Consider the following 23,008-nt stretch of genomic DNA (forward strand, 5'->3'; position numbering starts at 1 on the left):
TTTCCATCAACTACTCCATAAGCACTTCTGCATGCTGTGAATTAGCTGTATGGAGCTTCCCCTTTGAACAACACCTCCACATTTCAAAGGGACAGCTGAGTCCAGTTCAGCTGTGCGGCTTTGAAATGCCCTCTTCTCTCCCTCCTCCCCCCCCCCCCCCCAATAGAAGCAGCAGGGGGAGAGGCATCAACTAGTCTTATGGTATAGACTGACTATACCATAAGCATTTGCTTATCCAATAGTCGACTAGTCCTTAATGTAGATACATCTCAATCTCTGTAAATCATTTTCTCATTGAAATTTTTATTTTAACTTTGTATCAAGTCCTTTTAGCATTGTAAGGAGTCTTTAGCTTTGTTGCATTAAGTCCTTTTATATAGCAACTTTGTATACTTTCATCTAGAACATAGAAACTTTGTTTTAAGTTTTTTACATAGAAACATATCTTGTAGACTTTGTACCCCCTTTTGTTTAATTCATTGTCCTGTTGAGTGAATGGATAAGGCATGAAAGAAAAGCCCCTCTGGGCACTTGCAAAGGTTGAAGAGGGGTGGAAGCCAGATCCAAGAACAATCAGAAGAACAATAGGACCTGTGAATTGTGCTCCTTGAAAGACAACTAGACATATTGAATAGTGATAGAAATGTAGCCGTGTTAGTCTGGGGTAGTTGAAGCAAAATGCAGGACAATGTAGCACTTTAAAGACTAACAAGATGGTTTATTAGATGATGAGCTTTCGTGGGCCAGACCCACTTCCTCAGATCAAATAGTGGAAGAAAGTAGTCACAACCATATATACCAAAGGATACAATTTAAAAAAAATGAACAAATATGAAAAGGACAAATCACATTGCAGAACAGAAGGGGGATGCGGGGGGGTGGGAAGGGGGAGGAAGGAAGGTAAGTGTCTGTGAATTGCTGATATTAAAAGTAGGGAGAGTGGGATGTTTGTGAGTTAATGGTATTACAGGTGATAATTGGGGAAACTGTCTTGGTAATGGGTGAGAAAGTTCAAAGACTTGTTAAGTCCTTGTTGGTAAGTGTCGAATTTTAACATGAATGACAGTTCAGAGGATTCCCTTTCAAGTGCAGATGTAAAAGGTCTTTGTAGCAGAATGCAGGTGGCTAAGTCATTTAGAGAGTGTCCTTTCTGGTTAAAGTGGCAAGAAACTGTTTTCTCTTTGTGATCTTGTCTGATATCTGTTTTGTGGGCATTAATCCTTTGGCGAGTGAGTTATAAGATCAAGAACACATATTCCTGCGCATCCAGAAATATAATCTACGCTATCATGTGCCGAAAGTGTCCGTCTGCTATGTACATTGGACAAACATCTCAGACACTTCGCCAAAGGATTAATGCCCACAAAACAGATATCAGACAAGATCACAAAGAGAAAACAGTTTCTTGCCACTTTAACCAGAAAGGACACTCTCTAAATGACTTAGCCACCTGCATTCTGCTACAAAGACCTTTTACATCTGCACTTGAAAGGGAATCCTCTGAACTGTCATTCATGTTAAAATTCGACACTTACCAACAAGGACTTAACAAGTCTTTGAACTTTCTCACCCATTACCAAGACAGTTTCCCCAATTATCACCTGTAATACCATTAACTCACAAACATCCCACTCTCCCTACTTTTAATATCAGCAATTCACAGACACTTACCTTCCTTCCTCCCCTTCCCACCCCCCCGCATCCCCCTTCTGTTCTGCAATGTGATTTGTCCTTTTCATATTTGTTCATTTTTTTTAAATTGTATCCTTTGGTATATATGGTTGTGACTACTTTCTTCCACTATTTGATCTGAGGAAGTGGGTCTGGCCCACGAAAGCTCATCATCTAATAAACCATCTTGTTAGTCTTTAAAGTGCTACATTGTCCTGCATTTTGCTTCAACTAGACATATTGACACCTTGGCAGTCAGCAACAAGTGCCTGCTTTTGGAAGCACCCTCTTTGAAGGAGAATGTGGCTGCATTGGAGACACCACCCAAAAGAAGGTGCCACAGATGTCTAACTACATATGCATATGAGGACTCTCACAGATGATACATATGCATGGGATGACTAACTGATGGAGATCTGCAGGAGAGGGAAGACACTCTTAAGTCTAAGGCATCTTGTAGAGGGACCCTGGATTTTCATCTTGTCAACATGGGAGTACCAATCCAGATCCGCAAAAGCCCGGGTGCATCCCTAACTCACCTGGCCATTTGAGGTTCCTAAACTCTGGAAAGAATATAGAAGAGAGGGCCAAGGGAGAAACACTCTCCACAATAGTATGTTATCCTCCAGATCTACAGGGATTTCCCTGTGAAATATTGTACTGTCTTCATAATATTATTGAGAACTATGCTCTTATAATTTTGTCCTGCTGGAGGAGGGAGTTGATCCAAGGAATAACACAGAGGCGCTGGGCTTCCATGGAAACACATTTGACCACGGTAGATGTCCTGATTTCTTCACAGGTTCTCTTACATTTTCCCCACCACTACAATAGAATGATTGTGCAAAACTCTGCAAGTTGAAGCTCATGAAGTTTACGGGCTTTGTGCATTTTTCTCGTCTTGGTCATGATTTGGCCATAATATACATAGTTAGCATAGAGCTCAGTTGGATAAAATTAAGGATATTATCTTGTTTCCCACATGTGGCTGTATTTGGCTGAAAGTTAAAGTGAAGTTTAGTATGTAGTTTGTAATTCTGTAACCGTTATTTTGCAAACCAATCAACATAACTAAATAGTAAGACTAATTACTAAACACAGCTCTACTGAGATTAAACAGAGCTATCACGTGGTAGAATATTAGCATATTATTTCTTCCCATTGAGCTACTAAATATATGTGGGGTGTAGATGCAACATGAGTGTTCAATTTAAAGGAGACTTTCCTTTAAAATATATATTTTTATACCATTCTAAATGTGTGGTGTTCCCTCAAAATTTTTGTTCAGCTACTGCACTTCCTCCTTCAAAAACAGAACTGATAGGTAATGGGCCTGGAAGGAACCTTCACCGTTGCCATGGCAGTATTCCACTGCTGACTAAATCATTCCAACAATTTTATACCTTATTTTGAAGTGTTTGTTACTGGAAGAAGTTCATGTGAAGTTAATAAGTGTTGTTAAATCCTCCATTGGTTTCTTGGAACTTTTCCAATGACTCCTAAATTAGTTTGTATGTGATATAAATCTTCTAATAGTTTCAACTGAGAATCAGTATTGTGTCTGAATCAAGATAGGATAGAAAAGCTAATTTAAAATCAGTGGAGCATTGCTAAAGCATCCATCTTGACTTAGGATTTGATAAAAATACTCCTTGCAAACCAATGAAGCAATCCTATTGAATCTCCATAACTAGCAAATCTATAGGCCATCTCCTTTAATTTAAACCATTTTACTGCTGGGGTAAAAGAAATAACATCCAATTTCATTAGTTATTGGGCATGCGTAATAACTACCTGTAATGCTGCCTGAACTGGCTTAGAATTGTGACTGTCAACCTCAGGACTAAGAAAAGAAATGATAGAGTTATTACAAAATTATATCAGGCAAGTTTACACACAAATGAATTACACCATATGGTTCCAACAGATGACAGAGCTGTAATAATCTGTCATCTCTGATGCTGACTCTGACTTATGGCTACCTCTTCTTCTCTTTTGTAGGTCTGGCCTTATAAGAGTCCAAACAGCAAAGAAATGAAGAAAAAAAATCCAGTGTTTTGTTTACTTCTTCCAGAATTCAGGCTGATGGGATGAGCCCTTTTGCACATAGTCTTTTCACAGAAGTAAGAGGCAATTAACAAAGTATTTGTATTGTGATGTCCCACAATGGCCCATTTAGTTTTGATAGACCATCTTGAAAGGCAGGAGACATCCCTCCTCACTGAGTTCAGTTTCAGTGAAAACATTTTGTTAAAGTTACAAAGCAAAAACTTAAGTAGTGCCTGATAACGTGTTAAAGAAATTGTAATTGAGAGTAATGCATGGAGCAATTACAAGCTTTTCATAAAGTTGCAGCATATTATTATATGTTCAGTACCATCTTAACAGTACTAACAAACACAACAGAACAATAAATTTGCAATGCTCAGCTGAGGCCTAAAGCTTTAGGAGGAGATGGCACCTCTTCTGCCAATATCACACTTTCTTTTGAGCCTCAGTTTCAGTTGTTTTAAAGTATTATTCCAAGCCTCTAGTTTAAATTGGAGTCCTAGAGCCTGCAAAGTTCTATAGAGCAGCTCATTAAATTGATTTTAGAAACAGAAGTGAGAATAAAAACAACCTGGGACTTAGTTCAGCTCCCATTAAAATCAGTGGAAAGACTTCTGTTAATATCAACAGGTCCTTGCTGAAGTTTTTGTTTGTTTGCTTTTTAAATATTGAAAACACATTTTTCTCCTGAAACAATGTGGTAAATTTAAGTTCAGTAAGAACCTTTATTGCAAAATAATAAACCCTCAAAATAGATTCATGATAGAAACTGTAATGTTACTATAACTATCTGGGTAATACTAACATCCAGATCCAGTCTTACCTGTTTCTGCAGGACGTAAAAACTGCCTTAGGGTGGGCTGAGCTAGATTTGTTCCAATCCCCTTTTCCTCTACTTACCAAGAGTTTTCCCTGCACTCACTCCCAGTGAGGAAAAGGAAAAACATCTATGCTCTGACACAGCCCAATGCAATGCCATTTCATTGCTGTCCCTGTCGCTCACGTTGTCATATGCATCTGAGTCTTTGTTCTCTGCTTTTAAGTGCATAAGTGGCTCTGCCACATCGTGTTATATCCTAAGCACATTGAACACAACATGGGAGAGAAATCTGGGAGCCATGATTTCTCTGCATTCAAGTGGAGTGGAATAAGATGGAAGCCCCAAGAGGGCTGGGAAGCAAAGAGGTAGTGGTAGGCATTTTGGGAATGTGAAAAAATGTCCCATCAGTCATGTTGCGCATTCCCACAGCGCTCAGAGACTGGAAGTGAGCCTAGGCACTGAGGGATGCATATCCACAGTGATTTGCTCTTTCTGTAGACAGGGGAGCTAACAATCTGGCCATGATGTGGTAACAAAGGTGGTAGAAAAACAGGTTTGTTGAGTTTTCAGTTTTGGCAACTTTTGCATGTCAATAGCACTTTCATTGCTAAACATTTCCAGTGTAGATATAGCCTGAAAGACCAAGATAACTGGTAAGTGGTTCTGAAGGGAAGGATCCATTGTGATTTGGACCTGAAGCAAAAATCAGCCAGCCAGCCACTCAAAATAAAGGTACTAGAACTGTGCATCAGTATCTCTTAAGTCCAAGGATCAGTGTGTTCAGCTGTTAACTTGTTGGGGTTTTGTTGATTTAGATTCTGAGAAGATTTGCATACATCTCTGGGCTTAATGTAAATGCATGCATAAAATCCATACTAGTGCTGTTAGATCTCTCAGCAGTCTTCAGTATCTTTGGAGTTATTAATTCACTTGTAGGCTGCGGTAATGGATGGTAACAGGTTCTGGGCTGGTAATATATAGAGGTTGTTCATCTTAATTTGGAGCACCATTATTTGGAGTTCCTGCAGAGATCTCTCGTGGCTTCTCTCCTGTTCAAGGTGTAACTGAACTTGTTAGGAGAAATAGTTAAAATCGGGGTGGGGAATCTTTTTGGGCTGGGGACCACAGACCCAGAGAGAAATCTGTCTGGGACCCCACAAAATGAGAAGCCAAAAAAACGAAGTCACTCATTTGGCCCCCAATTGAGTGAAAGGGAAAAAAAACAAACAAAAAAAAGAGTTCCCTCATTCCCCTTGAACTCCAGCTCCAGAAGGGTGTGCTGAAGCTCAGGGCTTACCCCCAGGGGCTCAGGACTAGTACATTTTGTGGGGTTAAAACAAGGAGTTCAGTGTGCAGGGAGGGGCTGCTGAGAAGAGAACTGGGGTGGGGTTGCAGGGTCTGGGCAGGAGGTGGGGTACAGGAGTGGAATGAGGGTGTGGGTCTGGTTGGATTGTAGGGTTCAGGAGCAGGCTGAGGGTCTGAGCAGGAGCTGAGGAGCAGTAGTAAGGTGGAGGTGTAAGGTCTGGGATAGTGGGGAGGAATAGGGGGGCATGAGGGTAGGGTGCAAGAGCAGGCTGGTGGTGCTTACCTGGCATAGTTCCCAGGGGGCACAAGTGGCTCCACACCACCTTGCACTTTCAGCCCTCCCCCAACTGCACCTATTGGCTGCAATTCCCAGCCAGTGGGGGCAATGGGGGTAGAGCTTGCAAGTGAGCACAGGGACAGAGCTTCCTCGCTGTATCAAGCTGCTTCCTCATGCCTGCCATGTAGCACTTGAGGGCCAGAACCAGGTGAGCTTGCAGGCTGCAGCCAGGCAAGCCGTGGGCTGTAAGTTCCCCATCCCTGGTTTAAAGATATGGGCTGGAGTATTTTCAATGGGCCTCTCTCCTGTTCCAGCTAGTCCTGTTGATCTAGCACAGTGTTTCCCAACCAGGGAATAAATAACACTGGGCAGGGCCTGGAGCCTCTGTCACGCCCTTCACCTCCCACCCTGGCGCTTGGCTGACTTCTGCACCACTCAGCCAGGCCACCATGCGGGAGCAAGCAGCCATTTGGGCTCTGCGAGTGAGAGGCAGGAGGAGGAGGAGAAGAGAAAGAGAAGAAAAAGAGAGAGTGAGGCAGGAGGAAGAGAAGAGAAGGAGAGACAGAAAAAATGCTCCATTTTTTTTTTTTACACACACACACACACACACACACACACACACACACACAGTAAGCCGACATACATAATATATAAAAATGAAACCGCTCTTTACAAATAAATTTTCTTGAAAATTTTTTTTTAGCAGTAATTGAATTGCGCTCCCCGCTGTCATCTTTTTCTGGACAAGCAAACGTTTTCATAGGTAGGGGTTCCTCGGGATATGAATAATTATTTTATGGGTTCCTCCATGGGAAAAAGGTTGGGAATCAGTAATCTAGCCATGTCCAAGAGAGACTGAGGCGTGCATGTGAGGTAGCTGACTGAAGCTTAGTCCAAATAGCACTGACATAATGCTAGTAAGTAGGGTCCCTTGTAGAAACCAGGCTTTGGGAATCTGCTAGAAATAGACATTCCCAATGGCTGGATCATTTTTTTCAAAGAATTGAAAGGACAGAAATCAAGAATACCATGGCCCAAAATCATTGTCTTTTCATGGTCAGAAATCTCAGAAAACGAGTGTACAATAGAACTGCAAGCCCATCCACAACTAATTTGTCTCTCGTGTGCATAGTTATTCACTTTTCCTTGCACTGATCATGATGAAAAAGATGAACACTAAAAAAGGACTGAATCCACACAAGTAATGTAACTACTACTAATAAATAATAACTTGAGAGCATTCACATTGATTTCAACTGAAGAACTTGCAGAAGTAAAATTATGTGTGTTTCCAGGATCAGGCCCAACAAGAGACACTGATTGTCTAAATAAGGTCAAATTTAGATTAAGGGCAGAGAGGTGTTATGATGGGTGATTCCACAAAGTCTCCTTAGGTTTTTCCCCTAGTGTGCTGATCATGTCACTGATGCCCACCTTCTTGCCCTCTGGGACTCCCCACCACTCTGTCCTGCTGAGCCAGATCCTCTGGTCTCCTCAAGACGAGCTGCAGAGTTGAGATTACTGGCCCCCACAGAGCAGCACAGACACCGAATCAGTTCAAAGCTGGGAGGGTTCAGCTATAAGGGGTCAGCACCCAAGAAACCAATCCCCAAATCGGACCGAAAGCCCAAATAAACCTGTCTGAAAGCTGATAAGACGAAATAGAGATATGCTTCCACCCCACTCTCCCAGGTAAAGTTATTTACACTGGGCTTGATAATAAAAGTGTTTTATTACATGCAAATTCTTATCCTACCCAGCTGTTCTTATTTCAGGTAAAAGCTTCACATCAGAGTTGATCTTTACTCTCACTTGGGTCTCCAGCATATTTAGAGTTATTTGTATTCCTTTAGGGTGGGCCAGGTAGGTTAAAAAGCCAGCTGAAGACAAAAGGTTGATTGCTTCCCATTGCTTAAATAGACTTTCCCCCACAGCAGGAACCTTTTGTTCCACTCCTATCCCCATGGAAAAGTAGCAGGATCACCTCTTTCTAGGACCAACCACAGTTTGGGTTTATGGGACAAACATGGTTTAAGTGTGGAACTGGTTGCAGGAAGTATTGCCTTTCTCTGAACTAGCAGGTATAATTCCACTGTAGAATTATTATTTATATTATCTTCTCAGTCACTGGAGCATAATAATCTCTTATGTGACAAGCCACCTCATTTTTAAGACAATTCTTAAAAAAAAAAAAAAAAAATCAAAATTCAAGTACACCACCTTTTGTAAAACATGGTGGGGATGGGGAGCAAGTGTTATGGTAGGGAGAAGCTTTGTAAATACACAGAAGTACTTATCTTAAGTTTCAGCAAAACAAAAAGGGCATTTCCCAAAAAATCCACATTAACACATCTGGATGGTTGGATTTTAACTATATCCGCCAAACAATTCTGTTCCTCTCCCTTTTTCCTCCTAATCTGTTTTTTTTATTTAGGAACTAAAAAATTCTCTTGTTTCTTTCTGAACATATTTGGCTTAATTTAGGTCTGACCTACATCATTTGTAACATCTGAGGACATGCTTAGGATGTAAGTCAACTTGGGTCCAATTCTAACAATTAGGTGTTTTGGTTGCGTAAGAGCTTCAGAACTGGACCCTTTAGATACACCTGCATGGCAGCAGAAATCTGCAGAAAAAGCCCCAGGTCTACAGACTTGAGCTCGTCCTGGCACTAAAAATAGCAGTGTAGATGTTCAGGTTGTGAAATCCACCCCATCACTAGGCTTCAGTACCTAAGTCTTAAGGTCTACACCGCTCTTTTTAATGCCATAGTATCAACCCTTAAAGTGCATATCTGTCAACCGTATCTGAAACCGATTTCTGCTTGCCATGTAGATGATGCCTTAGGGCTTGAGCCAAAGCCAATTAAAGTAAATGAAAGGAATCTAAATTATTCAAGTGGGGCTTTGAATCAGGTCTGTATATAATCTGTCTTCAGAACCTTTCTTCGCAGCCTGCCTGCCATACTCTCTCAGGATTTTTTTGTGCTAATTACAAACCAGTCACAAGAAATAAATCTATAAAGTAGGGAATATTTTTCAGAAAGGACCTATAAGCGTCTTTGATAGTTGTAGCCCAAAGTTCAATAGAATCATAGGACTGAAAGGGACCTCAAGAAGTCAGAGTCCAGTCCCCTGCCCTCATGGCAGGACCCACTACTGTCCAGACCAGTGGTCCCCAACCTTTAGAGGCTCCCATGAGCCCGGGAGGTGGGGCCACTCATGCGCCAGGTGCCCGGGGGGTGGGGCGACTCACGCGCCTGGGGCACGCCAGGAGACGGGGATGCCCTTGCACCTGGCGCCAGCATGTGCCCCAGGGCCAGGGCCGAGGCTGCCCAAGTGCCTTGTGCTATGGGCCCGGGGCCGGCACCGCCGCCCGAGCTGCGCGCCTGGGGCCAGCACCAGCACCGCTCGAGCGCCACATGCCCGAGCACCTGCATGTGCCCGGGGCTGGGGCCGCCCAAGCCCTGCGCACCCAGTGCCGGTACGTGCTACGCACCTAGGGCCGGCGCCTCCTGTGCACCACGCACCGGGGCCAGCCCAGGTTGTCAGCGGGCACGCACAAATGCGACGGCGGGTGCCATGGCGCCCGCGGGCACCGCGTTGGGGACCACTGGTCTAGACCATCCCTGATAGACAGGTATCTAACCTACTCTTAAATATCTCCAGAGATGGTGATTCCACCACCTCCCTAGGCAATTTATTCCAGCATTTAACCACCCTGACAGTTAGGAACTTTTTCCTAATATCCAACCTAAACCTCCCTTGCTGCAGTTTAAGGCCATTATTTCTTGTTCTATCCTCAGAGGCCAGGAAGAACAAGTTTTTTCCCTCCTCCTTGTGACACCCTTTTAGATACCTGAAAACCGCTATATTCTCTTTTCCAAACTAAACAAGCCCAATTCTTTTAGTTTTCCTTCATAGGTCATGTTCTCTAGACCTTTAATCATTCTTGTCAAGTATCAGAGGGGTAGCCATGTTAGTCTGAATCTGCAAAAGCGGCGAGGAGTCCTGTGGCAACATCATTCTTGTCTCTGAACCTTCTCCAATTTCTCCACATCTTTCTTGAAATGTGGCGCCCAGAACTGGACACAATACTCCAACTGAGGCCTAATCAGCACACAGTAGAGCGGAAGAATGACTTCTCGTGTCTTGCTCACAACACACCTATAAACGCATCCTAGCATCATGTTGGCTTTTTTTGCAACAGCATCACACTTTTGACTCATATTTAGTTTGTGGACCACTAGAACCCCTAGATCCCTTTCTGCTGTACTCCTTACTAGACAGTCACTTCCCATTCTGTATGTGTGAAGCTGATTGTTCTTCTTAAGTGGAGCACTCTGCATTTGTCCTTATTAAACTGCATCCTGTTTACCTCAGACTATTTTTCCAATTTGTCCAGATCATTTTGAATTATGACCCTATCCTCCAAAGCAGTTGTAACCCCTTCAAGCTTGGTATCATCTGCCAACTTAATAAGCGTACTCTTAATGTTGATATCTAAATCATTGATGAAGATATTGAGCAGAACTGGTCCCAAAACAGACCCCTGCAGAACCCCACTTGTTACTGCTTTCTAGCAGGATTGTGAACCATTAATAACTACTCTCTGGGAACCGTTATCCAGCCAGTTATGCACCCATCTTACAGTAGCCCCATCTAAGTTGTATTTGCCTAGTTTATTGATAACACTATCATGCAAGACCTTATCAAATGCCTTACTGAAGTCTAGGTATACCATGTCCACCGCTTCTCTCTTATCCACAAGACTTGTTATCCTATCAAAGAAAGCTATTGCATTGGTTTGACATGATTTGATCTTTCAGAAGATAAAATGGTTAGGTTAAAAAGTTATATAGGCCAGATTGTAATTAATGAAATAGCACTTGGATATCAGTGCACTGTTGTATGTGCAGGGACTTAACCTAAGGTGGAGGGTGAGCTTTGTCCTGATGAGTCCATTCTCTTACGCTACAAGGTTTTTCCTGCAAAAACAGCTGGTTTTGCACAAAAGCCAACCGAGCGTCCACACCTCAAGCATGTTTTTGTGCCAAAACAGTAAGTCAACAGGACAGAGGGCTTTTTCCAGTAGAGTTATTCCTCTCCAAGGACGCTCAACAGTGGTTTCTAGTGCAAAAAGCTCAAAGAAAGCACAGGTACTCTGATGGCCATTCTGTGAATGGCCATCAGAACTTCCTGGCGCAAGCTTGTCCATGAAATGTCTATGCTCTCTTGCACAAAAGCTCACCACTTTTGCTATGCACTTTTGAGTTGTGGATACGCTTTTACACAAGATCTCTTCCACAAAGAGTTTCTTGCACAAAAACCCTGCAGTGTAAACAAAGCCTGTGATGATTTTTTTTTTTTTTTTAAAGAAAAGTTGCTTTGTACCTTAACTATGGATTTAAGAAACTAGTGGACTATCCAATAAGCATTTGCTTATCAGATAGTCAACTACTCGACTAGTCGCTTCCCTCTATCAGAACACCAATGTGCAGGGCTCGCCGAACTGCGGCGAGCCCCACTCGCCAGCCGCGCTGTCTGGCCGTCTGTGCATGCGCAGATCGCCCGAACCCAGCTCTTCCAGGTTACAGTCTACTCGCCCATGGCGAGTAGATTGTATTATTTGTCGAGCCCTGCCAATGTGGTTTATGATCCTATTTTAATGGGTCACCAGGGCTGGCTTAGACTTGCTGGGGCCCAAGGCCAAAGCCTAAGTCCCACTTCCTTGGGCTGAAGCCAAAGCCTCAGGACTTCAATCCTGGGCATTGGGACTCAGATTACAGGCACCCTGCCTGCTTGGGGCTTAAGTGCTTGAGCTTTGCCCCCTCTCCCTTGCACGGCGAGGGGCCCAGGGAGTTTCAGGTTTCCTTCCTCTAGGGTTGTGTAGTAATTTTTATTATCAGAGGGTCATTGTGATGCAATGAAATTTGGGAACCCCTAAATAAGATATCATATATAAACTGATAACACACTCGTCCTGCAAATCATTTTGTGGTGTATGTATGACATGTGTACAAAGTGTTATAAGTATGTGTTGGAAATACATTCTTAACATGTATTTGGCAAGCAGTGCCTATGCCATACCTGTTCCAGACAAAGGAATGTAGTTCTGACTGCTTGAATAAGTCTCCAGGGTAAATTGATCAAGGTGTGACAAGAATAAAGAAAAGCACATGTACATGCAAATTAAACAAAGGCTCCGGAGAGCAATTATGGAAAGATGACTGTCACAGTCTCAGAGGATGGAGACAGCACCCCAGGAAGCCTTCCTGCCTTTTGAAACATTCCTGCCATTGGCTCTGGTTCCCGTCTGCAGCCCAGGGGAGCCACAGGAAGCGGTGGCCCGGGTCACACTGCTTCCTGCGGTTCCCCTTGGCTGCAAATAGTGAACGGCAGCCAATGGGAGTCATGAGGTTCTGTGGCTGCAGAGCCGGTAAGTAAAGCAAAGCTGCTATCCAGCTGCTCTGGTTTCTCAGAATGGGTCCGCAGACCACTTTGAGAAACACTACCTTATACTGAAACCTAGTCAGGGTCATCAGCTGCTGGGTACTGTCTCTTTAAGGAAGCAGTGAACTTATCCTCTCACTGAACACTTAAAGAAGTTAAGACACTAAATTGCAGTTTGGGGGAAATTCAAGACTGAGAAGTATTGGGGTCACCCTGCAAATAGTAAACAAGGATGGAAGCAGCCAGGCTGTTGTGTTACCGGCATGCTATTGGTGCCCGGACTATGAACCAAAACTGAATATCACAGACACCCTTAGGGTTATAGAGCAGGGAGTGACAAAGCTTAAGCCATCTGGAGCTCAGCAACATCCAGTCAACTGTTTCTAACTCTAGGTCTTTAAGGGTATGTCAGTACTTAAAACAAAAAACACAACACACCATGGTAATGAGTCTCTGAGACCAAGTCGACAGACTTGGGCTTATGCTGCAGCACTAAAAATAGCAGTGCAGATATGGAGCTTCGGGGGTAGCCGAGTTAGTCTGTTACAGAAAAAAAAATGGTTGGGTAGCACTTTTTAGACTAACAAAACATGTAGATGGTATCATGAGATTTTGTGGGCACAGCCCCACTTCTTCAGATGACTGGAGTTATGAGTAGGGGATTTGAAAGCTAGACATAAATAGAAGGGGGGCGGGAGGAGAACAGATATGCATACTTAGGCTAGGACCCACATTGCTTGCCTGGTTCTAGCTCAAGTTAGAATATCCATACTTCTATTTTAGCCCCATAGCACAAGCCCTGAGCCCGTCAGTTGACGTAGCCTGTGAGACTTACTGCCATGGGTTTTTCTCCAGTGTAGTCATAACTTGGGCTTTGTTTCCTCTTCCTTGGGGGATTAGAATGTAAGCCAACATACCTAGGCTTTGAAACCAGTGCTCTAACTTCACAAGCCTCCCTAGTTACTTACCTGAGTTCTACCTTTGTGGCCACTTTGGTTCATAGATTAAATTGTGGCCACTTTGGTTCATAGATTAAATTTCTGGAGACTATGCAGCAGGTAATGTTAAAAAAACCCAACGTTTACTCTCAGAACAGGCAGGCATTATATATCTTTAGCTATTTCAATGAAACACCCATATTCTGCCTCTCCCCTAAATCTATGGTCACCCCTTCTTTTGAGTCCTTATGCCCAGTTCACATCATATGGGTAGATCCCTCCTGCCCTCGACCTTGTGCAGTCCTATTGCCCGATAGTCTTGCTGGTGAGAGTTCAAAAGTCCTGTCACCTATATCATGTGATCAATTGGTCAGCTTTATACCCCAGTCAAGTTGGTTGCCCTCAAAAAAGTCCTGATTATGAAAGCCAGTTTTTTTCAGTCCAATAGTCACTCCCAATAGCAAAACCTTTGTCCTTGGTAGTTATTCTCATGCTGCCTGCAGTGGCTTACCCCTGAGCTTGCCAATCACAGGTCACTGTCAGAAAACAGGGTACATAAACCCAAACTGGTGGTATAGTCTATATCAGGGCTTCTCAACACGCAGGCCACATGCAGCCCTTTAGTTTGCGATCCACGGTGTGGTATGTGTTTACACGGGGCTCAACACATGGCCTGCACATAGGATCCTTGTGAAAACAGGCTCTTTTCTGGCCAGGCCTCGTGCGCATAGCCTTCCTAGCCCAAGTTTACCTTCCCCTCAAACCAAAAATCCTGCACTATGTGACTTAGGATCAGTAAAACCAGGAATAAAACACCAGGCAGGTAAGGGTCATACAAAGCTTGCGCCACTCAAGGGCCATCTCACCCCCTCCCCTTCCCCTTCAGCCTGTCACTAGGCAGACTGAATCTGTCAAGCCTATCACAACTAGGCGCGGGAAAGCTCTTGCTCTCTCTATAAAACAGCTACCCCTCCTGCATGCAGTTGAGGGTTCCCGAACACTTGGAAGGCAGAACACGAGCCAGGTTCTGAGGGCTGATCACCCGAGGACCCCCTCCCACTCACCGAATCTTTTGCAGAGCGTAATGAATAACGAATATGCTGTTGTCTCTGTTGTCTCTTGTATGTCTGATCATTGTGAGTATTGCTGTGTAAAGTTAGTTAAAGGGTTGATAAATAATAGTGTTAAGAGTAAGTTAGTTAGAAGTTTGTTAAATAGTACAGTTAAGAGTTAAATAGATGTTAGAATTTATGAGTAAAATTAATGCAAATATAACTGATAAAAATCCCTGGGGTGTTATTGATAATTACTTAGACTTAGAGAAACCCCAGGGCATTTTCCTCTACTGTATTGCAGTTTGTTTGTTGTTACTGTTAATTATCTGGCGCCCACGCATGTAAAAAGTTGATAAATAAAAAGTTATAGTTAAAAGCATTTTAATAAAAGTTAAAAAATATTCAATACAAGGCTGCCTGTTTCTGCACCTCTCTGGGGCTGGCCACATTCTCGAACCTTCCATTTTACCTTCCACAATCCTTTGAACATGGCCTCCACTGGGAACATGCTCCACAACAGCTCCCTATCTCCCAGGTGGGATAAGCACTAAAAGATGTAAGTAGACAGGCTGGCTGGAACAGACGGGTACAGGGTGTCAGTGTTTCTGGCTCTAAGGAAGTAGGTGCCAGGAGCACCAGGGCATTGTGCGCAGTGCTGGCTGCTTAGCCATGTGTGCAGAGCCTGAGAGGTGCTGACTGGCTCACACTGGCCATGTTTGGGTGTGGCGCTGCAGCTTAAGGCTTAATCTTTGTATTCATGCCTGTCAGTGTGAAAGAAGCTATCTGCATGTACAGGCAGTCCCCGAGTTACGCAGATCCGACTTATGTCGGATCCGCAGTTACGAACGGGGCTTTTCTCGCCCCGGAGGACGGGAGCGGCGGGACGCCCAGATGCGCCGCGGTCTGCCGCCCCCGTCCTCTGGGGCGAGAAAAGCTGCTCCCCATCTCCCTGGTCTACAGGGAGATGGGGAGCAAAGCCTCGGAGCACGCCCGCAGCGGGACAGCCCGGCGCGCTTGAGCTGTCCCCCTGCGGGCGTGCTCCACGGCTTTGCGCCCCGTCTCCCAACCAGCAGACCAGGGAGATGGGGAGCAAAGCCTCGGAGCACGCCAGCAGTGGGACAGCCGCGGCGCGCCTGGACTGTCCCGCTGCCCGCGTGCTCTGTGGCTTTGCTCCGCGTCTCCCAGGTCAGCAGACCAGGGAGACGGAGCAAAGCCGTGGAGGACTTGGGCGGTTCCGCCACCCCCGTCTCCCTGGTCTGCTGGGGGGTGCAGCTAGTGCCCCCCCCCCAGCAGACCAGGCTTTTCTTGCCTACCCCTGGGGTAGAGCAGCTGGGGGCTGCCGGGTTGGTCCCGCAGCGCCGCTCCGGACCAACCCGGCAGCACCCCAGCTGCTCTGCCCCAGGCGTCCTGATTCAGCCACTGCTGGTCAGTTTCAGCAGCGGCTGAATCAGGACACCTGGGGCAGAGCAGCTGGAGTGCTGCCGGGTTGCTCCAGTAGCACCGAGGAGCCGTGCTACTGGAGCAACCCAGTAGCACCCCAGCTGCTCTGCCCCAGGCATCCCCAAGTCAGCTGCTGCTGAAACTGACCAGTGGCTGACTACAGGAAGCCCGAGGCAGAGTTGCTCTGCCCCAAGCTTCCTGGAATCAGCCGCTGATCAGTTTCAGCAGCAGCTGACTTGGGGAGGCCTGGGTTTCTTAAGTTGAATCTCTATTTAAGTCAGAACTGGCATCCAGATTCAGCCTCGGTTGAAACTGATCAGTTTCAGCAGCGGCTGACGCCAGTTCCGAGTTACATACAGATTCAACTTAAGAACAAACCTACAGTCCCTATCTTGTATGTAACCCGGGGACTGCCTGTACCTGCAACCACACTTAAGTTTCAGCACATGCCGAGGCCTGCGAGTACCATTGCAGCCTCCAGGGCATCCAAAGTTGAGTAGCCCCAGTCTATATTTAGATTTTACCAAACCAGCAACAAATGCATTGTTGTAGAGCACTACTCAGAGGTAAAAGTAATTGGGTGGGCCCTGGTGCGCAGCTCTGGGAAAAGCTGGCTGAGTTGTGGCAAAAACCAATAGGGAGCTATGTAAGGGATGTCAGGGACCTTGGTTGCAATAGGACAGTGCCTGTAAATAAAAAAAAAATCTAAGTTACTTTCACCAGTGACTATTGCTTCATTCTGCAGAGTCACAGACAGTTATAGACACTGCACTCTATATTATGTCCTGGACTTCTTGAAAGATTATTAAAGCCAAAACTTACCACATTAAGTTCTTTGAACCCCAAAGGACCAGTCACTTACCCCCCAAACAGAGCCATCCCATTCACAGGACAGCTTGGGGCAGCTGCAGGGCTCAGGGCCCCTGCACTCACCATAGCAGTGGGAGCAGTCTGCTCCACTGCCATTTCCCAGCTAAGTCACTCTGCTTCCTGCTGCCATGGTGAAGTGGAGTGACTCAGCTGGGAGATGGGGGCAAAACAGAGCAGGCTGCTGGGTCGCTCCACTTCCTGCAACTCTTGATGCCGCAGTGAGTGTGAGGAGACCCAAACCCTGCTACGGCCCCCCAACAAGTCCCCAGTAATCCTCCCATGTTGCATCTCTTGGAGGGAAGAGGGCTTTGGAGAATGGGAAGCAGTAGATGGTGGAGTTGGAGTGGGGCCTAAGGAGGAGGGGGGGGGGGGTTGCCCCAGGCCCCATATTCCCTTTGGGACAACCTTGCCCCCAGATCAAAATGTACTCCAGATTAGGGATGTAAATACCCCTTTAAAAGGTTAACCAGTTAAAAGGATATAATTTTAATCATTTAAATGGTTTACTGGGTCTGGATAGCCCACAGCGGGGCAGGGGAAGAGGGGGCTCCTCCAGCCTGGCATCTCCCTGGTGGGGATGCTCCAGCTGGCCACAGTCCAGCCATGCGGCCACTCTGGTCAGCAGGGGTCCCGTGGCATGGTGGGCCTGCGTGAGCTGTAGCAGTCCCCCACTCAAAACGGGTAGGTGAGAGGGCTGCTCCAGCCTGGCCAGACCACCACTTGCCTGGCAAATATCACCCAGTAAGAGTGATGCTTACTGGTTAACCCCTTACATCCTACTCCAGATCTCACCAAATATAACTCTGTAACCTGTCCTTTAGTAAACTAAATATTTATTAAGTAATAAGAATTATTAAATGGTTAAATCAGGTAAAATCATTGCAGTTGGATCAATGAACATAGTCCACATTATTAGCGGGGATGTTAAATCTGCTAGTGGTTGGGTTTTGTTTGTTTTTTTAAATAAGTTGCCCAAATAGTTTCTCCTTTAAGCATTCACCAGACCAGAGATGGGGTAGGAAAGAGGTACCCATGAGCCTTGTGTTCTCCTCTTTTATATCTTTACCCTTTCTGATGGAAAAAACACGGCCTGTCTTGTGAAGTAAGGAGCTCTATGGTAGTGGTCCTCAACGCGGTGCCTGCGGGCGCCATGGTGCCCACCGAGTGATTGGGGCTGGCCCCGCCCCTGGGCGTGAGGTGTATGGGCAGCACCAGCCCAGGCACCCGGCACAGGGGTAGCACCGGCCCCGGCCGCGCAGCACAGGGGTGGCCCCACCCCCAGGTGTGTGGGCGCTGCCGGTTCCTGGGCGCACAGCGTAGGGGTGGCACCGTCCCTGGGCATGCAGCGCATGGGCAGTGGCGGCCCTGTCCCCGGGCGCGTGGCGTATGGGCGGTGGCGGCCCTGGGTGCACGGCACAGGAGCAGCGCCAGCCCTGGACGTGCATCGTATGGGCAGCTCCACCCCTAGGCGTGCGGCACAGGAGCGGCCCCGCCCCCGAGCGGCCCTAAAAGGTTGCAGACTACTGATCTATGGAGTATATGCTTTGGTATCTGTTCCTCATATGAATTGCTAATCTTTGCACCTTTCTGCATATACTCAGCCTGATGTATCTCTGGGGTGACACGCAAGTCTTTTGTTTATAGTCCCTTTGTTATTTCCGAGGGGTTAGTCCATTGGTGTTTCCTCGATTCACAACATATTTTAATAACCAACATAGCAAAGTCCCATAACTTTGTATATAGTGATGATGCACACATTTAAATTGGAAATACTTTTAAATGATACTTCACAAAGTTCACTTTGCACAAGATTTACTTGTATGGACATGCATAAGCCATCACATTTTTCAGGACTCAATTTATTTTCCAATAGAAATGGATTTTAACCACAAATATTCCCAAGACATCTTCAATAGTGTGCCCAAAACCTCAGCTATGGACAGGGAGCACAGAATTCAGCTCAGGCATGGGATGTAAAGGTAGAATCCCCTGCATCAATTCTGAACGGGTTTGCTAGCGTAATTTAGAGAAGAACAAAGGCTGCTGTAAATTATACTAAGTTAAAATGGTACAAAACGTCTCATACAGCAGCTGCAGGTTAGGCGGGCAAAGAAGCGTGGAAGGAAGTGATATAGCAGCTGTTGTGCCTGCTCTGTGTCACCAAAGGCTCCCCTGCAATAGGCCTGTACATATTGTAAATGCAGAATTGGCTGGTAGTATTGTGCAGAGGGGCAATACTACACCTCACCAGATTCTCAATACAGTATATAGGGTATACAGGCCCAGACAGACAGAGTTTGAGCAAGTGAGCCTGTCTATTCAAGAATTCCTCCTAAACAGTAAGCGCAACCACCACCACATTTGGTACGCAGCTTCCTCTTTTCATAACTTAATGCAAAGTAAGAGTTTGCTTGTGTGGGGAAGGGAGGAATGAAGCTTGCCCTCTCCTTCACTCCCCCCCCCCCCTTCCCAATGCATACAGGGGCACATAAAACCATACAGAAAAGGAAGAGACAATTACCAGGCAGGTGAAAGGGGCTGACATGGGGCACACGCACCCCCATCTGGAACTGCCCCAGCCCAGAGTCTCCCACCTCCCAGGTGTCCTTTAGAGAGGGCTGGGAAGACTGCAGGCTCTTTCCCTCATTTGTACAGGAGCATGGCTGGCGGTCCCCCCTTTGTCAGGGAGCAAGGGGAAGTGCACAGTCTGCTGCATTCCTCACACTGGCTGGGCAAGTGTGTGGGGTCGGTGAACCTTGACCTGCCCCAGATGGGGGAAATGGTTCCTTCCTTCACTGTGCCTACTGGAACTGCAGCAGCTATACAGGGACACTTCTCAACTGGCCCTAAGATGCTGCAGTGGGAGAGGACTAGGGTGGTCCTCTCTCCCTGGGGAGGCCTGCATACTGAATCCTTTAGCCCCAGGCCCCACAAAGAGCAATCATTTAAAATGAAGACAAACACAACATATTTGAGTTGAGGACCTGAGCAATGCCAGGTAAATTTGATATATATCCGAGTGTGTCTGTCTGCGAGTCTGTTTGGGAAGACTCACCGGATTGGTTATGCAGCTTCCTCTCCTAACTTAAAGCAAAGTTACAGGCCGGTTGTACCAGGAGAACTGGAAGCCTTGGGAAAAGGACAGTTTTCCATAACATGCCAAGGGAGTGGCTGCTGTGCCAAGGGACTCAGTATGAGAGTGGCCACTGGGGGCAGCGAGCTCCCAGGGGAGAGCTATCCTGCTGAGTGGCCACTGGGTGGTGGCCTTACCACCAAGGAAGTGGCCAGAAGCATTCAGGGGCTCCACCATCTTGTCTGTGAGCACACCAATAAGGAGACCCCTGTTACAAACCCTTTGGCCCCTCCTGGCTCTTGACAATTCCCCCTCTCCCCCGGGCTACAGGACATGGCAGGGGTGGTCCACTGGAGGCCTAGACTGGCCACCAGAGTCTGCCCTGATGGTAGACAGCACAGGCTGCCGCTGGATGCCAGCCTCAGCCCTAGAGCCTGTCCTGCCTACAGACATCCAGCATGCTGTGGGGGGAGGGCACTGCAGACAGGGGCAGCCCTCAGAGCCAGCCCCCTCCACACAGAAAGCCTACAGACTATGAAGGGGGGGGAAGGCACTGGAGGCCAGTGCCAGTCCTTAGAGCCTTGCCCCCCTCCCTCACAGACAGGCTGCAAGTATCCCTCCCCCCTGCCCTGGACAGGCTACAGGCCATGGAGTGGGCACTGGAAGCCAGGGCCATCCCTTTGAGCATCATTCCCCACCCCAGTCAAGCTGCAGGCCTGTGCCAGCCCATGCAGTCCTGGCATCCCAGGAGGAACCACCAACTGGGGATTGCAGCCCTGGCCCCACAGAAGGAGCCGCCAGCCCGAGAGCACTGCCATGTCCCCCTCCCTCCGGGATAAGCTGCCCCCATAGCAGCACTACCCTAGGTGGTCCCAGTAAGCTTCCCTCCAAGCCCCCTGCCCTGAGTCCTACATCTCTCACTCCTGGACTTCATTCCTGCACCTCCACCCCATACATCCCACACACCCAACGCCCTGCTCTGAACCCCCCTCTCCCATCTCCTTGCCCTATGCATTCATGTAAATAAAGCATCTACATTTTCCTTTTGAATTTACAAAAACAAACCCCAAACATTACTACAATTAAGGACCCAAGCAATGGCAAGTACATCTGCTAGTATTTAATATAAGATGCCCTGGTCTTTCTTGCTGCTTAGGGAAATATAAAATTTCATTTTATTAAAAATATTTTCTTCAACAGTTTCACTTTTTAAAGCAAACATTAAGAAAGCAAAAATAGTAACATTCATTTAACTCACATGAGCAGTTCCATAGATATGTTACCATAATTAATAGTGGCAAACAATTCAAGCTTCAGTGAAGGCTTTTACCACCTGGTGTAGTATGTATTGTATGCCATATTTCCTGCTAACTGAAACCAAATAGAAAATGTACTTACTAGTTCTTCATTTTGTCATAGAAACTCTATCCTCTGGTTTCCTTGCTGGTTGTTTTTCTCCTTCAGTTTGTTTCTTTTATAGTACTGGCCAGAAGAACTGTCTCTTGACAAAGCTTGTTTTCTGTGTGTTGGAGGGGAAGAAAGATTAACAGATAGACCCTCTGTACTGACTTTCAGCAGAATTGAGAGTGGTGAGGAAATCAAAATCAATATTACAGGCAGTCCCCGGGTTACGTACAAGATAGGGACTATAGGTTTGTTCTTAAGTTGAATTTGTATGTAAGTCGGAACTGGCTCCAGATTCAGCCGCTGCTGCTGAAACTGACCAGGGGCTGACTACAGGAAGCTGGAGGCAGAATTGCTCTGCCCCCAGCTTCCTGGAATCAGCCAATGATCAGTTTCAACAGCGGCTGAATCTCGAGCCTGGGACAGAACAGCTGGGCTGCCAGGTAGGTCCCTGCAGGACCAACCCGGCAGCACCCCAGCTGCTCTACCCCAGGCTCCACAACAAAAGCCTGGTCTGCTGGGGGGGCGCACTAGCTGCACCCCCCCCCAGCAGACCAGGGACACGGGGAGCAAAGCCACAGCGGCGGCAGGGTGCCGCGCCTCTGAGGCTGTGCTCTGGCAAAGCCTCAGAGGCGCGGGACCCCTCCGCCTCCCCGGCTTTGCTCCTGGTGCCTCTGGTCTGCTGGGGACCGTCTCCAGCAGACCAGGGACACCGGGAGCAAAGCCGCAGCAGCGGCGGAGTCCCGCGCCTCCCCGGCTTTGCCAGAGCACAGCCTCACAGGCGCGGGACCCCTCTGCCTCCCCGGCTTTGGTCCAGGTGTCCCTGGTCTGCTGGAGACGGTCCCCAGCGGACCAGGGGCACCCGGAGCAGCTTTTCTCGCCCCGGAGGTCGAGGTGGCGGGACTGCTGCGCTCTGGGTGGTCCCGCTGCCTGCGAGCTCCGGGGCGAGAAAGCCCCGTTCGTAAGTGCGGATCCGACATAAGTCGGATCCGCGTAACTCGGGGACTGCCTGCACTCTCACCTGTTTGTAAAGTTTTGGGGATTGGTGAAGAAATTTCTCTGTTTAAATAACAGTAACAGAGCTTAAAGGATTTGGAAGTTTTAAGGTATTGGAGTCCATATTTTTGCAAATTGAAGAGGATAAAGAAAGATTGAAAATGTAATTTCTATTCTGGAATATTACATTGTCCTTTCATATTTTACATTATTACATACGTTAGTAGGTTAGAAGTTTCAGAGTAACTTTTTTTTTTTATATAGACACACCCATGTAATATAACTGCTAGCTGGGAAAATAGGGCCTGATTCTCTCCCTCTGTACAGGTCTTTCCATCTCCTCAGATGCTGAAAGGGTAGAGGGTCAAACTGTCCAGATCAGAACTAAGGATTCCCTCAGTAAGGGGGTGCTCTCTGCCGGCATACTGCTGCTATAGCCATCTTCTATTTTACCCTCTATATAGCTGCTGGCAGGGTGGGCTGTGACTTGAGTATTATGATGGGTCAGCCATTTTCTGCTGGACTCTTTCGGGACTCTTGCAAGTCAGCACATAAAAGCCCACGCTATGCCCATTGTTTGCTGTGCAAGTCCTAGGAGCAGAGAATCTAGTCCAGGGATTGTAAATAAGACAACTGCTATGTAGCAGACCTTCACTCT

The 23,008-nt window shown here is 46.6% G+C and overlaps 1 long non-coding RNA gene across 1 annotated transcript in view; it reads left to right on the top strand.

The window, feature by feature from the left end:
- Positions 1 to 23,008, top strand: part of LOC142829825 (uncharacterized) — a 77,190-nt gene that overhangs the window by 7,144 nt on the left and 47,038 nt on the right. The window contains exon 2 of the long non-coding RNA XR_012904644.1: positions 3,673 to 3,794. This is a non-coding gene — a long non-coding RNA (uncharacterized LOC142829825). The remainder of the gene's footprint in view (positions 1 to 3,672; positions 3,795 to 23,008) is intronic.

Source organism: Pelodiscus sinensis, chromosome 6 (genome assembly GCF_049634645.1).
Source record: "Pelodiscus sinensis isolate JC-2024 chromosome 6, ASM4963464v1, whole genome shotgun sequence".
Lineage (NCBI taxonomy): Eukaryota > Metazoa > Chordata > Testudines > Trionychidae > Pelodiscus > Pelodiscus sinensis.